Below are 15,085 nucleotides of genomic sequence, written 5' to 3'. Positions count from 1 at the left end.
TGCTTTCAGGATCCTCTCCATTGCTGAGAATTTGGGCAAGGGTAGAGTACAGCATGCTGACAGGTGGGCTCGCCAGGTGGAAAGAAGGCCCAGAAGCAGAGTTGGAGGCTTCTGAGCCTACAGAACTGCCACTAAGCCCTACTCTAGGGCTAGGCAGTGCTTTTGTTGGCCAAAGCCAGGGAAAAGGCCTGCCGGGGAGCAGTGTTTCGCGCCCTGAGCCCCTCACGCCTTCCCGAACGCTCCCAAACGCGGCAGAACCCTCGCCGGGCAGAGCCCTCGCCGGGCCCAGGCCTGGTGGCCTCAGCCATAGTCTTGGCCCCAGAAGGCAAGGGTGAGGACTACAGGCTGACAGCCGGTCCACAAGCCCAGGGGCTTAGCTGAGAGGGACAGACCTGTCACCTAGCCAGGGCCTACTTTCCTCTCTCTGGATAGGTCCCCTGAGTGGGAGGCGGCAGCTATCCCAGCACTCCCCAGGCTCCTGAATTTGCATGCCTCTTCCCCTTGCCCAGCCCGCTGCAGCACCCAGAAGGAAGCTGGAGAGACAGCTAAGGGTGCTCCAGAGTGGTTTTTCTTGTTGCCTTTCTTGATACCAGAGATCAGGGGAAAGCGCGAACGCAGTCCCCCACTACCAGAAATTATGCAGTCGAGTATCCCGCATTTGGGGACATCGCAGGGGTCAGCACATCCGAAGTGCAATGGATGAGCCTCACCCTGGGAGAACCACCTTCGTGATCATGGTGTCTCCCCTGCCAGGTAAGTATGAGTTGGAAGGGGACAGGGCAAGGGGGGCCCGCTTGGCATCTCCCTGCAGAGCGAGGGTGGCATCCACAGAGGCAAGGCCTGAGGCGGGGCAGAGCATGGGCGTGGGGGCGCAAAGTGACCAGCCAAGGCCCCGCAGACCCTTTGGGCAAAGCCGTTGCCTACCCAAAGCTGCTTCCCAGAAGCCTCGGCCGGCCGGCCAGTGAAATTTACATGACCACGCCATCCAGCAGAGCCAATCAGGGCCTTGCTTTCAGGATCCTCTCCATTGCTGAGAATTTGGGCAAGGGTAGAGTACAGCATGCTGACAGGTGGGCTCGCCAGGTGGAACGAAGGCCCAGAAGCAGCTTTTGAGGCCCTTTCCCAGCATTCCCCAGGCTCCTGAATTTGCATGCCTCTTCCCCTTGCCCAGCCCCATTTCCAGCCTACTGCAGCACCCAGAAGGAAGCTGGAGAGACAGCTAAGGGTGCTCCAGAGTGGTTTTTCTTGTTGCCTTTCTTGATACCAGAGATCAGGGGAAAGCGCGAACGCAGTCCCCCACTACCAGAAATTATGCAGTCGAGTATCCCGCATTTGGGGACATCGCAGGGGTCAGCACATCCGAAGTGCAATGGATGAGCCTCACCCTGGGAGAACCACCTTCGTGATCATGGTGTCTCCCCTGCCAGGTAAGTATGAGTTGGAAGGGGACAGGGCAAGGGGGGCCCGCTTGGCATCTCCCTGCAGAGCGAGGGTGGCATCCACAGAGGCAAGGCCTGAGGCGGGGCAGAGCATGGGCGTGGGGGCGCAAAGTGACCAGCCAAGGCCCCGCAGACCCTTTGGGCAAAGCCGTTGCCTACCCAAAGCTGCTTCCCAGAAGCCTCGGCCGGCCGGCCAGTGAAATTTACATGACCACGCCATCCAGCAGAGCCAATCAGGGCCTTGCTTTCAGGATCCTCTCCATTGCTGAGAATTTGGGCAAGGGTAGAGTACAGCATGCTGACAGGTGGGCTCGCCAGGTGGAACGAAGGCCCAGAAGCAGCTTTTGAGGCCCTTTCCCAGCATTCCCCAGGCTCCTGAATTTGCATGCCTCTTCCCCTTGCCCAGCCCCATTTCCAGCCTACTGCAGCACCCAGAAGGAAGCTGGAGAGACAGCTAAGGGTGCTCCAGAGTGGTTTTTCTTGTTGCCTTTCTTGATACCAGAGATCAGGGGAAAGCGCGAACGCAGTCCCCCACTACCAGAAATTATGCAGTCGAGTATCCCGCATTTGGGGACATCGCAGGGGTCAGCACATCCGAAGTGCAATGGATGAGCCTCACCCTGGGAGAACCACCTTCGTGATCATGGTGTCTCCCCTGCCAGGTAAGTATGAGTTGGAAGGGGACAGGGCAAGGGGGGCCCGCTTGGCATCTCCCTGCAGAGCGAGGGTGGCATCCACAGAGGCAAGGCCTGAGGCGGGGCAGAGCATGGGCGTGGGGGCGCAAAGTGACCAGCCAAGGCCCCGCAGACCCTTTGGGCAAAGCCGTTGCCTACCCAAAGCTGCTTCCCAGAAGCCTCGGCCGGCCGGCCAGTGAAATTTACATGACCACGCCATCCAGCAGAGCCAATCAGGGCCTTGCTTTCAGGATCCTCTCCATTGCTGAGAATTTGGGCAAGGGTAGAGTACAGCATGCTGACAGGTGGGCTCGCCAGGTGGAAAGAAGGCCCAGAAGCAGAGTTGGAGGCTTCTGAGCCTACAGAACTGCCACTAAGCCCTACTCTAGGGCTAGGCAGTGCTTTTGTTGGCCAAAGCCAGGGAAAAGGCCTGCCGGGGAGCAGTGTTTCGCGCCCTGAGCCCCTCACGCCTTCCCGAACGCTCCCAAACGCGGCAGAACCCTCGCCGGGCAGAGCCCTCGCCGGGCCCAGGCCTGGTGGCCTCAGCCATAGTCTTGGCCCCAGAAGGCAAGGGTGAGGACTACAGGCTGACAGCCGGTCCACAAGCCCAGGGGCTTAGCTGAGAGGGACAGACCTGTCACCTAGCCAGGGCCTACTTTCCTCTCTCTGGATAGGTCCCCTGAGTGGGAGGCGGCAGCTATCCCAGCACTCCCCAGGCTCCTGAATTTGCATGCCTCTTCCCCTTGCCCAGCCCCATTTCCAGCCTGCTGCAGCACCCAGAAGGAAGCTGGAGAGACAGCTAAGGGTGCTCCAGAGTGGTTTTTCTTGTTGCCTTTCTTGATACCAGAGATCAGGGGAAAGCGCGAACGCAGTCCCCCACTACCAGAAATTATGCAGTCGAGTATCCCGCATTTGGGGACATCGCAGGGGTCAGCACATCCGAAGTGCAATGGATGAGCCTCACCCTGGGAGAACCACCTTCGTGATCATGGTGTCTCCCCTGCCAGGTAAGTATGAGTTGGAAGGGGACAGGGCAAGGGGGGCCCGCTTGGCATCTCCCTGCAGAGCGAGGGTGGCATCCACAGAGGCAAGGCCTGAGGCGGGGCAGAGCATGGGCGTGGGGGCGCAAAGTGACCAGCCAAGGCCCCGCAGACCCTTTGGGCAAAGCCGTTGCCTACCCAAAGCTGCTTCCCAGAAGCCTCGGCCGGCCGGCCAGTGAAATTTACATGACCACGCCATCCAGCAGAGCCAATCAGGGCCTTGCTTTCAGGATCCTCTCCATTGCTGAGAATTTGGGCAAGGGTAGAGTACAGCATGCTGACAGGTGGGCTCGCCAGGTGGAAAGAAGGCCCAGAAGCAGAGTTGGAGGCTTCTGAGCCTACAGAACTGCCACTAAGCCCTACTCTAGGGCTAGGCAGTGCTTTTGTTGGCCAAAGCCAGGGAAAAGGCCTGCCGGGGAGCAGTGTTTCGCGCCCTGAGCCCCTCACGCCTTCCCGAATGCTCCCAAACGCGGCAGAACCCTCGCCGGGCAGAGCCCTCGCCGGGCCCAGGCCTGGTGGCCTCAGCCATAGTCTTGGCCCCAGAAGGCAAGGGTGAGGACTACAGGCTGACAGCCGGTCCACAAGCCCAGGGGCTTAGCTGAGAGGGACAGACCTGTCACCTAGCCAGGGCCTACTTTCCTCTCTCTGGATAGGTCCCCTGAGTGGGAGGCGGCAGCTATCCCAGCACTCCCCAGGCTCCTGAATTTGCATGCCTCTTCCCCTTGCCCAGCCCCATTTCCAGCCTGCTGCAGCACCCAGAAGGAAGCTGGAGAGACAGCTAAGGGTGCTCCAGAGTGGTTTTTCTTGTTGCCTTTCTTGATACCAGAGATCAGGGGAAAGCGCGAACGCAGTCCCCCACTACCAGAAATTATGCAGTCGAGTATCCCGCATTTGGGGACATCGCAGGGGTCAGCACATCCGAAGTGCAATGGATGAGCCTCACCCTGGGAGAACCACCTTCGTGATCATGGTGTCTCCCCTGCCAGGTAAGTATGAGTTGGAAGGGGACAGGGCAAGGGGGGCCCGCTTGGCATCTCCCTGCAGAGCGAGGGTGGCATCCACAGAGGCAAGGCCTGAGGCGGGGCAGAGCATGGGCGTGGGGGCGCAAAGTGACCAGCCAAGGCCCCGCAGACCCTTTGGGCAAAGCCGTTGCCTACCCAAAGCTGCTTCCCAGAAGCCTCGGCCGGCCGGCCAGTGAAATTTACATGACCACGCCATCCAGCAGAGCCAATCAGGGCCTTGCTTTCAGGATCCTCTCCATTGCTGAGAATTTGGGCAAGGGTAGAGTACAGCATGCTGACAGGTGGGCTCGCCAGGTGGAACGAAGGCCCAGAAGCAGCTTTTGAGGCCCTTTCCCAGCATTCCCCAGGCTCCTGAATTTGCATGCCTCTTCCCCTTGCCCAGCCCCATTTCCAGCCTACTGCAGCACCCAGAAGGAAGCTGGAGAGACAGCTAAGGGTGCTCCAGAGTGGTTTTTCTTGTTGCCTTTCTTGATACCAGAGATCAGGGGAAAGCGCGAACGCAGTCCCCCACTACCAGAAATTATGCAGTCGAGTATCCCGCATTTGGGGACATCGCAGGGGTCAGCACATCCGAAGTGCAATGGATGAGCCTCACCCTGGGAGAACCACCTTCGTGATCATGGTGTCTCCCCTGCCAGGTAAGTATGAGTTGGAAGGGGACAGGGCAAGGGGGGCCCGCTTGGCATCTCCCTGCAGAGCGAGGGTGGCATCCACAGAGGCAAGGCCTGAGGCGGGGCAGAGCATGGGGGCGCAAAGTGACCAGCCAAGGCCCCGCAGACCCTTTGGGCAAAGCCGTTGCCTACCCAAAGCTGCTTCCCAGAAGCCTCGGCCGGCCGGCCAGTGAAATTTACATGACCACGCCATCCAGCAGAGCCAATCAGGGCCTTGCTTTCAGGATCCTCTCCATTGCTGAGAATTTGGGCAAGGGTAGAGTACAGCATGCTGACAGGTGGGCTCGCCAGGTGGAACGAAGGCCCAGAAGCAGCTTTTGAGGCCCTTTCCCAGCATTCCCCAGGCTCCTGAATTTGCATGCCTCTTCCCCTTGCCCAGCCCCATTTCCAGCCTACTGCAGCACCCAGAAGGAAGCTGGAGAGACAGCTAAGGGTGCTCCAGAGTGGTTTTTCTTGTTGCCTTTCTTGATACCAGAGATCAGGGGAAAGCGCGAACGCAGTCCCCCACTACCAGAAATTATGCAGTCGAGTATCCCGCATTTGGGGACATCGCAGGGGTCAGCACATCCGAAGTGCAATGGATGAGCCTCACCCTGGGAGAACCACCTTCGTGATCATGGTGTCTCCCCTGCCAGGTAAGTATGAGTTGGAAGGGGACAGGGCAAGGGGGGCCCGCTTGGCATCTCCCTGCAGAGCGAGGGTGGCATCCACAGAGGCAAGGCCTGAGGCGGGGCAGAGCATGGGCGTGGGGGCGCAAAGTGACCAGCCAAGGCCCCGCAGACCCTTTGGGCAAAGCCGTTGCCTACCCAAAGCTGCTTCCCAGAAGCCTCGGCCGGCCGGCCAGTGAAATTTACATGACCACGCCATCCAGCAGAGCCAATCAGGGCCTTGCTTTCAGGATCCTCTCCATTGCTGAGAATTTGGGCAAGGGTAGAGTACAGCATGCTGACAGGTGGGCTCGCCAGGTGGAAAGAAGGCCCAGAAGCAGAGTTGGAGGCTTCTGAGCCTACAGAACTGCCACTAAGCCCTACTCTAGGGCTAGGCAGTGCTTTTGTTGGCCAAAGCCAGGGAAAAGGCCTGCCGGGGAGCAGTGTTTCGCGCCCTGAGCCCCTCACGCCTTCCCGAACGCTCCCAAACGCGGCAGAACCCTCGCCGGGCAGAGCCCTCGCCGGGCCCAGGCCTGGTGGCCTCAGCCATAGTCTTGGCCCCAGAAGGCAAGGGTGAGGACTACAGGCTGACAGCCGGTCCACAAGCCCAGGGGCTTAGCTGAGAGGGACAGACCTGTCACCTAGCCAGGGCCTACTTTCCTCTCTCTGGATAGGTCCCCTGAGTGGGAGGCGGCAGCTATCCCAGCACTCCCCAGGCTCCTGAATTTGCATGCCTCTTCCCCTTGCCCAGCCCGCTGCAGCACCCAGAAGGAAGCTGGAGAGACAGCTAAGGGTGCTCCAGAGTGGTTTTTCTTGTTGCCTTTCTTGATACCAGAGATCAGGGGAAAGCGCGAACGCAGTCCCCCACTACCAGAAATTATGCAGTCGAGTATCCCGCATTTGGGGACATCGCAGGGGTCAGCACATCCGAAGTGCAATGGATGAGCCTCACCCTGGGAGAACCACCTTCGTGATCATGGTGTCTCCCCTGCCAGGTAAGTATGAGTTGGAAGGGGACAGGGCAAGGGGGGCCCGCTTGGCATCTCCCTGCAGAGCGAGGGTGGCATCCACAGAGGCAAGGCCTGAGGCGGGGCAGAGCATGGGCGTGGGGGCGCAAAGTGACCAGCCAAGGCCCCGCAGACCCTTTGGGCAAAGCCGTTGCCTACCCAAAGCTGCTTCCCAGAAGCCTCGGCCGGCCGGCCAGTGAAATTTACATGACCACGCCATCCAGCAGAGCCAATCAGGGCCTTGCTTTCAGGATCCTCTCCATTGCTGAGAATTTGGGCAAGGGTAGAGTACAGCATGCTGACAGGTGGGCTCGCCAGGTGGAACGAAGGCCCAGAAGCAGCTTTTGAGGCCCTTTCCCAGCATTCCCCAGGCTCCTGAATTTGCATGCCTCTTCCCCTTGCCCAGCCCCATTTCCAGCCTACTGCAGCACCCAGAAGGAAGCTGGAGAGACAGCTAAGGGTGCTCCAGAGTGGTTTTTCTTGTTGCCTTTCTTGATACCAGAGATCAGGGGAAAGCGCGAACGCAGTCCCCCACTACCAGAAATTATGCAGTCGAGTATCCCGCATTTGGGGACATCGCAGGGGTCAGCACATCCGAAGTGCAATGGATGAGCCTCACCCTGGGAGAACCACCTTCGTGATCATGGTGTCTCCCCTGCCAGGTAAGTATGAGTTGGAAGGGGACAGGGCAAGGGGGGCCCGCTTGGCATCTCCCTGCAGAGCGAGGGTGGCATCCACAGAGGCAAGGCCTGAGGCGGGGCAGAGCATGGGGGCGCAAAGTGACCAGCCAAGGCCCCGCAGACCCTTTGGGCAAAGCCGTTGCCTACCCAAAGCTGCTTCCCAGAAGCCTCGGCCGGCCGGCCAGTGAAATTTACATGACCACGCCATCCAGCAGAGCCAATCAGGGCCTTGCTTTCAGGATCCTCTCCATTGCTGAGAATTTGGGCAAGGGTAGAGTACAGCATGCTGACAGGTGGGCTCGCCAGGTGGAACGAAGGCCCAGAAGCAGCTTTTGAGGCCCTTTCCCAGCATTCCCCAGGCTCCTGAATTTGCATGCCTCTTCCCCTTGCCCAGCCCCATTTCCAGCCTACTGCAGCACCCAGAAGGAAGCTGGAGAGACAGCTAAGGGTGCTCCAGAGTGGTTTTTCTTGTTGCCTTTCTTGATACCAGAGATCAGGGGAAAGCGCGAACGCAGTCCCCCACTACCAGAAATTATGCAGTCGAGTATCCCGCATTTGGGGACATCGCAGGGGTCAGCACATCCGAAGTGCAATGGATGAGCCTCACCCTGGGAGAACCACCTTCGTGATCATGGTGTCTCCCCTGCCAGGTAAGTATGAGTTGGAAGGGGACAGGGCAAGGGGGGCCCGCTTGGCATCTCCCTGCAGAGCGAGGGTGGCATCCACAGAGGCAAGGCCTGAGGCGGGGCAGAGCATGGGCGTGGGGGCGCAAAGTGACCAGCCAAGGCCCCGCAGACCCTTTGGGCAAAGCCGTTGCCTACCCAAAGCTGCTTCCCAGAAGCCTCGGCCGGCCGGCCAGTGAAATTTACATGACCACGCCATCCAGCAGAGCCAATCAGGGCCTTGCTTTCAGGATCCTCTCCATTGCTGAGAATTTGGGCAAGGGTAGAGTACAGCATGCTGACAGGTGGGCTCGCCAGGTGGAAAGAAGGCCCAGAAGCAGAGTTGGAGGCTTCTGAGCCTACAGAACTGCCACTAAGCCCTACTCTAGGGCTAGGCAGTGCTTTTGTTGGCCAAAGCCAGGGAAAAGGCCTGCCGGGGAGCAGTGTTTCGCGCCCTGAGCCCCTCACGCCTTCCCGAACGCTCCCAAACGCGGCAGAACCCTCGCCGGGCAGAGCCCTCGCCGGGCCCAGGCCTGGTGGCCTCAGCCATAGTCTTGGCCCCAGAAGGCAAGGGTGAGGACTACAGGCTGACAGCCGGTCCACAAGCCCAGGGGCTTAGCTGAGAGGGACAGACCTGTCACCTAGCCAGGGCCTACTTTCCTCTCTCTGGATAGGTCCCCTGAGTGGGAGGCGGCAGCTATCCCAGCACTCCCCAGGCTCCTGAATTTGCATGCCTCTTCCCCTTGCCCAGCCCGCTGCAGCACCCAGAAGGAAGCTGGAGAGACAGCTAAGGGTGCTCCAGAGTGGTTTTTCTTGTTGCCTTTCTTGATACCAGAGATCAGGGGAAAGCGCGAACGCAGTCCCCCACTACCAGAAATTATGCAGTCGAGTATCCCGCATTTGGGGACATCGCAGGGGTCAGCACATCCGAAGTGCAATGGATGAGCCTCACCCTGGGAGAACCACCTTCGTGATCATGGTGTCTCCCCTGCCAGGTAAGTATGAGTTGGAAGGGGACAGGGCAAGGGGGGCCCGCTTGGCATCTCCCTGCAGAGCGAGGGTGGCATCCACAGAGGCAAGGCCTGAGGCGGGGCAGAGCATGGGCGTGGGGGCGCAAAGTGACCAGCCAAGGCCCCGCAGACCCTTTGGGCAAAGCCGTTGCCTACCCAAAGCTGCTTCCCAGAAGCCTCGGCCGGCCGGCCAGTGAAATTTACATGACCACGCCATCCAGCAGAGCCAATCAGGGCCTTGCTTTCAGGATCCTCTCCATTGCTGAGAATTTGGGCAAGGGTAGAGTACAGCATGCTGACAGGTGGGCTCGCCAGGTGGAACGAAGGCCCAGAAGCAGCTTTTGAGGCCCTTTCCCAGCATTCCCCAGGCTCCTGAATTTGCATGCCTCTTCCCCTTGCCCAGCCCCATTTCCAGCCTACTGCAGCACCCAGAAGGAAGCTGGAGAGACAGCTAAGGGTGCTCCAGAGTGGTTTTTCTTGTTGCCTTTCTTGATACCAGAGATCAGGGGAAAGCGCGAACGCAGTCCCCCACTACCAGAAATTATGCAGTCGAGTATCCCGCATTTGGGGACATCGCAGGGGTCAGCACATCCGAAGTGCAATGGATGAGCCTCACCCTGGGAGAACCACCTTCGTGATCATGGTGTCTCCCCTGCCAGGTAAGTATGAGTTGGAAGGGGACAGGGCAAGGGGGGCCCGCTTGGCATCTCCCTGCAGAGCGAGGGTGGCATCCACAGAGGCAAGGCCTGAGGCGGGGCAGAGCATGGGCGTGGGGGCGCAAAGTGACCAGCCAAGGCCCCGCAGACCCTTTGGGCAAAGCCGTTGCCTACCCAAAGCTGCTTCCCAGAAGCCTCGGCCGGCCGGCCAGTGAAATTTACATGACCACGCCATCCAGCAGAGCCAATCAGGGCCTTGCTTTCAGGATCCTCTCCATTGCTGAGAATTTGGGCAAGGGTAGAGTACAGCATGCTGACAGGTGGGCTCGCCAGGTGGAACGAAGGCCCAGAAGCAGCTTTTGAGGCCCTTTCCCAGCATTCCCCAGGCTCCTGAATTTGCATGCCTCTTCCCCTTGCCCAGCCCCATTTCCAGCCTACTGCAGCACCCAGAAGGAAGCTGGAGAGACAGCTAAGGGTGCTCCAGAGTGGTTTTTCTTGTTGCCTTTCTTGATACCAGAGATCAGGGGAAAGCGCGAACGCAGTCCCCCACTACCAGAAATTATGCAGTCGAGTATCCCGCATTTGGGGACATCGCAGGGGTCAGCACATCCGAAGTGCAATGGATGAGCCTCACCCTGGGAGAACCACCTTCGTGATCATGGTGTCTCCCCTGCCAGGTAAGTATGAGTTGGAAGGGGACAGGGCAAGGGGGGCCCGCTTGGCATCTCCCTGCAGAGCGAGGGTGGCATCCACAGAGGCAAGGCCTGAGGCGGGGCAGAGCATGGGCGTGGGGGCGCAAAGTGACCAGCCAAGGCCCCGCAGACCCTTTGGGCAAAGCCGTTGCCTACCCAAAGCTGCTTCCCAGAAGCCTCGGCCGGCCGGCCAGTGAAATTTACATGACCACGCCATCCAGCAGAGCCAATCAGGGCCTTGCTTTCAGGATCCTCTCCATTGCTGAGAATTTGGGCAAGGGTAGAGTACAGCATGCTGACAGGTGGGCTCGCCAGGTGGAAAGAAGGCCCAGAAGCAGAGTTGGAGGCTTCTGAGCCTACAGAACTGCCACTAAGCCCTACTCTAGGGCTAGGCAGTGCTTTTGTTGGCCAAAGCCAGGGAAAAGGCCTGCCGGGGAGCAGTGTTTCGCGCCCTGAGCCCCTCACGCCTTCCCGAACGCTCCCAAACGCGGCAGAACCCTCGCCGGGCAGAGCCCTCGCCGGGCCCAGGCCTGGTGGCCTCAGCCATAGTCTTGGCCCCAGAAGGCAAGGGTGAGGACTACAGGCTGACAGCCGGTCCACAAGCCCAGGGGCTTAGCTGAGAGGGACAGACCTGTCACCTAGCCAGGGCCTACTTTCCTCTCTCTGGATAGGTCCCCTGAGTGGGAGGCGGCAGCTATCCCAGCACTCCCCAGGCTCCTGAATTTGCATGCCTCTTCCCCTTGCCCAGCCCCATTTCCAGCCTGCTGCAGCACCCAGAAGGAAGCTGGAGAGACAGCTAAGGGTGCTCCAGAGTGGTTTTTCTTGTTGCCTTTCTTGATACCAGAGATCAGGGGAAAGCGCGAACGCAGTCCCCCACTACCAGAAATTATGCAGTCGAGTATCCCGCATTTGGGGACATCGCAGGGGTCAGCACATCCGAAGTGCAATGGATGAGCCTCACCCTGGGAGAACCACCTTCGTGATCATGGTGTCTCCCCTGCCAGGTAAGTATGAGTTGGAAGGGGACAGGGCAAGGGGGGCCCGCTTGGCATCTCCCTGCAGAGCGAGGGTGGCATCCACAGAGGCAAGGCCTGAGGCGGGGCAGAGCATGGGCGTGGGGGCGCAAAGTGACCAGCCAAGGCCCCGCAGACCCTTTGGGCAAAGCCGTTGCCTACCCAAAGCTGCTTCCCAGAAGCCTCGGCCGGCCGGCCAGTGAAATTTACATGACCACGCCATCCAGCAGAGCCAATCAGGGCCTTGCTTTCAGGATCCTCTCCATTGCTGAGAATTTGGGCAAGGGTAGAGTACAGCATGCTGACAGGTGGGCTCGCCAGGTGGAAAGAAGGCCCAGAAGCAGAGTTGGAGGCTTCTGAGCCTACAGAACTGCCACTAAGCCCTACTCTAGGGCTAGGCAGTGCTTTTGTTGGCCAAAGCCAGGGAAAAGGCCTGCCGGGGAGCAGTGTTTCGCGCCCTGAGCCCCTCACGCCTTCCCGAACGCTCCCAAACGCGGCAGAACCCTCGCCGGGCAGAGCCCTCGCCGGGCCCAGGCCTGGTGGCCTCAGCCATAGTCTTGGCCCCAGAAGGCAAGGGTGAGGACTACAGGCTGACAGCCGGTCCACAAGCCCAGGGGCTTAGCTGAGAGGGACAGACCTGTCACCTAGCCAGGGCCTACTTTCCTCTCTCTGGATAGGTCCCCTGAGTGGGAGGCGGCAGCTATCCCAGCACTCCCCAGGCTCCTGAATTTGCATGCCTCTTCCCCTTGCCCAGCCCGCTGCAGCACCCAGAAGGAAGCTGGAGAGACAGCTAAGGGTGCTCCAGAGTGGTTTTTCTTGTTGCCTTTCTTGATACCAGAGATCAGGGGAAAGCGCGAACGCAGTCCCCCACTACCAGAAATTATGCAGTCGAGTATCCCGCATTTGGGGACATCGCAGGGGTCAGCACATCCGAAGTGCAATGGATGAGCCTCACCCTGGGAGAACCACCTTCGTGATCATGGTGTCTCCCCTGCCAGGTAAGTATGAGTTGGAAGGGGACAGGGCAAGGGGGGCCCGCTTGGCATCTCCCTGCAGAGCGAGGGTGGCATCCACAGAGGCAAGGCCTGAGGCGGGGCAGAGCATGGGCGTGGGGGCGCAAAGTGACCAGCCAAGGCCCCGCAGACCCTTTGGGCAAAGCCGTTGCCTACCCAAAGCTGCTTCCCAGAAGCCTCGGCCGGCCGGCCAGTGAAATTTACATGACCACGCCATCCAGCAGAGCCAATCAGGGCCTTGCTTTCAGGATCCTCTCCATTGCTGAGAATTTGGGCAAGGGTAGAGTACAGCATGCTGACAGGTGGGCTCGCCAGGTGGAAAGAAGGCCCAGAAGCAGAGTTGGAGGCTTCTGAGCCTACAGAACTGCCACTAAGCCCTACTCTAGGGCTAGGCAGTGCTTTTGTTGGCCAAAGCCAGGGAAAAGGCCTGCCGGGGAGCAGTGTTTCGCGCCCTGAGCCCCTCACGCCTTCCCGAACGCTCCCAAACGCGGCAGAACCCTCGCCGGGCAGAGCCCTCGCCGGGCCCAGGCCTGGTGGCCTCAGCCATAGTCTTGGCCCCAGAAGGCAAGGGTGAGGACTACAGGCTGACAGCCGGTCCACAAGCCCAGGGGCTTAGCTGAGAGGGACAGACCTGTCACCTAGCCAGGGCCTACTTTCCTCTCTCTGGATAGGTCCCCTGAGTGGGAGGCGGCAGCTATCCCAGCACTCCCCAGGCTCCTGAATTTGCATGCCTCTTCCCCTTGCCCAGCCCCATTTCCAGCCTGCTGCAGCACCCAGAAGGAAGCTGGAGAGACAGCTAAGGGTGCTCCAGAGTGGTTTTTCTTGTTGCCTTTCTTGATACCAGAGATCAGGGGAAAGCGCGAACGCAGTCCCCCACTACCAGAAATTATGCAGTCGAGTATCCCGCATTTGGGGACATCGCAGGGGTCAGCACATCCGAAGTGCAATGGATGAGCCTCACCCTGGGAGAACCACCTTCGTGATCATGGTGTCTCCCCTGCCAGGTAAGTATGAGTTGGAAGGGGACAGGGCAAGGGGGGCCCGCTTGGCATCTCCCTGCAGAGCGAGGGTGGCATCCACAGAGGCAAGGCCTGAGGCGGGGCAGAGCATGGGCGTGGGGGCGCAAAGTGACCAGCCAAGGCCCCGCAGACCCTTTGGGCAAAGCCGTTGCCTACCCAAAGCTGCTTCCCAGAAGCCTCGGCCGGCCGGCCAGTGAAATTTACATGACCACGCCATCCAGCAGAGCCAATCAGGGCCTTGCTTTCAGGATCCTCTCCATTGCTGAGAATTTGGGCAAGGGTAGAGTACAGCATGCTGACAGGTGGGCTCGCCAGGTGGAACGAAGGCCCAGAAGCAGCTTTTGAGGCCCTTTCCCAGCATTCCCCAGGCTCCTGAATTTGCATGCCTCTTCCCCTTGCCCAGCCCCATTTCCAGCCTACTGCAGCACCCAGAAGGAAGCTGGAGAGACAGCTAAGGGTGCTCCAGAGTGGTTTTTCTTGTTGCCTTTCTTGATACCAGAGATCAGGGGAAAGCGCGAACGCAGTCCCCCACTACCAGAAATTATGCAGTCGAGTATCCCGCATTTGGGGACATCGCAGGGGTCAGCACATCCGAAGTGCAATGGATGAGCCTCACCCTGGGAGAACCACCTTCGTGATCATGGTGTCTCCCCTGCCAGGTAAGTATGAGTTGGAAGGGGACAGGGCAAGGGGGGCCCGCTTGGCATCTCCCTGCAGAGCGAGGGTGGCATCCACAGAGGCAAGGCCTGAGGCGGGGCAGAGCATGGGCGTGGGGGCGCAAAGTGACCAGCCAAGGCCCCGCAGACCCTTTGGGCAAAGCCGTTGCCTACCCAAAGCTGCTTCCCAGAAGCCTCGGCCGGCCGGCCAGTGAAATTTACATGACCACGCCATCCAGCAGAGCCAATCAGGGCCTTGCTTTCAGGATCCTCTCCATTGCTGAGAATTTGGGCAAGGGTAGAGTACAGCATGCTGACAGGTGGGCTCGCCAGGTGGAAAGAAGGCCCAGAAGCAGAGTTGGAGGCTTCTGAGCCTACAGAACTGCCACTAAGCCCTACTCTAGGGCTAGGCAGTGCTTTTGTTGGCCAAAGCCAGGGAAAAGGCCTGCCGGGGAGCAGTGTTTCGCGCCCTGAGCCCCTCACGCCTTCCCGAACGCTCCCAAACGCGGCAGAACCCTCGCCGGGCAGAGCCCTCGCCGGGCCCAGGCCTGGTGGCCTCAGCCATAGTCTTGGCCCCAGAAGGCAAGGGTGAGGACTACAGGCTGACAGCCGGTCCACAAGCCCAGGGGCTTAGCTGAGAGGGACAGACCTGTCACCTAGCCAGGGCCTACTTTCCTCTCTCTGGATAGGTCCCCTGAGTGGGAGGCGGCAGCTATCCCAGCACTCCCCAGGCTCCTGAATTTGCATGCCTCTTCCCCTTGCCCAGCCCGCTGCAGCACCCAGAAGGAAGCTGGAGAGACAGCTAAGGGTGCTCCAGAGTGGTTTTTCTTGTTGCCTTTCTTGATACCAGAGATCAGGGGAAAGCGCGAACGCAGTCCCCCACTACCAGAAATTATGCAGTCGAGTATCCCGCATTTGGGGACATCGCAGGGGTCAGCACATCCGAAGTGCAATGGATGAGCCTCACCCTGGGAGAACCACCTTCGTGATCATGGTGTCTCCCCTGCCAGGTAAGTATGAGTTGGAAGGGGACAGGGCAAGGGGGGCCCGCTTGGCATCTCCCTGCAGAGCGAGGGTGGCATCCACAGAGGCAAGGCCTGAGGCGGGGCAGAGCATGGGCGTGGGGGCGCAAAGTGACCAGCCAAGGCCCCGCAGACCCTTTGGGCAAAGCCGTTGCCTACCCA

The 15,085-nt window shown here is 59.7% G+C and overlaps 18 non-coding genes across 18 annotated transcripts; all 18 read right to left on the bottom strand.

Annotated features, from left to right (window-relative positions):
* Positions 1–597: 597 nt before the first annotated feature.
* Positions 598–761, bottom strand: LOC138293691 (U1 spliceosomal RNA). Its single transcript, XR_011203078.1, has one exon. It is a non-coding gene; the product is annotated as a U1 spliceosomal RNA (small nuclear RNA).
* Positions 762–1,271: 510 nt separating this feature from the next.
* On the bottom strand, positions 1,272–1,435 carry LOC138293685 (U1 spliceosomal RNA). Its single transcript, XR_011203077.1, has one exon. It is a non-coding gene; the product is annotated as a U1 spliceosomal RNA (small nuclear RNA).
* Positions 1,436–1,945: 510 nt separating this feature from the next.
* On the bottom strand, positions 1,946–2,109 carry LOC138293680 (U1 spliceosomal RNA). Its single transcript, XR_011203076.1, has one exon. It is a non-coding gene; the product is annotated as a U1 spliceosomal RNA (small nuclear RNA).
* Positions 2,110–2,964: 855 nt separating this feature from the next.
* Positions 2,965–3,128, bottom strand: LOC138293668 (U1 spliceosomal RNA). The gene has a single exon (XR_011203074.1). It is a non-coding gene; the product is annotated as a U1 spliceosomal RNA (small nuclear RNA).
* An 855-nt stretch (positions 3,129–3,983) lies between these two features.
* LOC138293663 (U1 spliceosomal RNA) lies at positions 3,984–4,147 on the bottom strand. The gene has a single exon (XR_011203073.1). It is a non-coding gene; the product is annotated as a U1 spliceosomal RNA (small nuclear RNA).
* A 510-nt stretch (positions 4,148–4,657) lies between these two features.
* On the bottom strand, positions 4,658–4,821 carry LOC138293658 (U1 spliceosomal RNA). Its single transcript, XR_011203072.1, has one exon. It is a non-coding gene; the product is annotated as a U1 spliceosomal RNA (small nuclear RNA).
* A 504-nt stretch (positions 4,822–5,325) lies between these two features.
* LOC138293653 (U1 spliceosomal RNA) lies at positions 5,326–5,489 on the bottom strand. Its single transcript, XR_011203071.1, has one exon. It is a non-coding gene; the product is annotated as a U1 spliceosomal RNA (small nuclear RNA).
* An 843-nt stretch (positions 5,490–6,332) lies between these two features.
* On the bottom strand, positions 6,333–6,496 carry LOC138293647 (U1 spliceosomal RNA). Its single transcript, XR_011203069.1, has one exon. It is a non-coding gene; the product is annotated as a U1 spliceosomal RNA (small nuclear RNA).
* A 510-nt stretch (positions 6,497–7,006) lies between these two features.
* Positions 7,007–7,170, bottom strand: LOC138293642 (U1 spliceosomal RNA). The gene has a single exon (XR_011203068.1). It is a non-coding gene; the product is annotated as a U1 spliceosomal RNA (small nuclear RNA).
* A 504-nt stretch (positions 7,171–7,674) lies between these two features.
* Positions 7,675–7,838, bottom strand: LOC138293636 (U1 spliceosomal RNA). Its single transcript, XR_011203066.1, has one exon. It is a non-coding gene; the product is annotated as a U1 spliceosomal RNA (small nuclear RNA).
* Positions 7,839–8,681: 843 nt separating this feature from the next.
* LOC138293629 (U1 spliceosomal RNA) lies at positions 8,682–8,845 on the bottom strand. The gene has a single exon (XR_011203065.1). It is a non-coding gene; the product is annotated as a U1 spliceosomal RNA (small nuclear RNA).
* A 510-nt stretch (positions 8,846–9,355) lies between these two features.
* LOC138293625 (U1 spliceosomal RNA) lies at positions 9,356–9,519 on the bottom strand. The gene has a single exon (XR_011203063.1). It is a non-coding gene; the product is annotated as a U1 spliceosomal RNA (small nuclear RNA).
* Positions 9,520–10,029: 510 nt separating this feature from the next.
* LOC138293621 (U1 spliceosomal RNA) lies at positions 10,030–10,193 on the bottom strand. The gene has a single exon (XR_011203062.1). It is a non-coding gene; the product is annotated as a U1 spliceosomal RNA (small nuclear RNA).
* An 855-nt stretch (positions 10,194–11,048) lies between these two features.
* Positions 11,049–11,212, bottom strand: LOC138293610 (U1 spliceosomal RNA). The gene has a single exon (XR_011203060.1). It is a non-coding gene; the product is annotated as a U1 spliceosomal RNA (small nuclear RNA).
* Positions 11,213–12,055: 843 nt separating this feature from the next.
* LOC138293605 (U1 spliceosomal RNA) lies at positions 12,056–12,219 on the bottom strand. The gene has a single exon (XR_011203059.1). It is a non-coding gene; the product is annotated as a U1 spliceosomal RNA (small nuclear RNA).
* Positions 12,220–13,074: 855 nt separating this feature from the next.
* On the bottom strand, positions 13,075–13,238 carry LOC138293599 (U1 spliceosomal RNA). Its single transcript, XR_011203058.1, has one exon. It is a non-coding gene; the product is annotated as a U1 spliceosomal RNA (small nuclear RNA).
* Positions 13,239–13,748: 510 nt separating this feature from the next.
* Positions 13,749–13,912, bottom strand: LOC138293591 (U1 spliceosomal RNA). The gene has a single exon (XR_011203057.1). It is a non-coding gene; the product is annotated as a U1 spliceosomal RNA (small nuclear RNA).
* An 843-nt stretch (positions 13,913–14,755) lies between these two features.
* On the bottom strand, positions 14,756–14,919 carry LOC138293585 (U1 spliceosomal RNA). Its single transcript, XR_011203055.1, has one exon. It is a non-coding gene; the product is annotated as a U1 spliceosomal RNA (small nuclear RNA).
* Positions 14,920–15,085: the final 166 nt, after the last annotated feature.

Source organism: Pleurodeles waltl, chromosome 1_1 (assembly GCF_031143425.1).
Source record: "Pleurodeles waltl isolate 20211129_DDA chromosome 1_1, aPleWal1.hap1.20221129, whole genome shotgun sequence".
Lineage (NCBI taxonomy): Eukaryota > Metazoa > Chordata > Amphibia > Caudata > Salamandridae > Pleurodeles > Pleurodeles waltl.
Note: the sequence above shows the minus strand (reverse complement) of the source record. Positions and strands in the feature narration are given on the sequence as shown.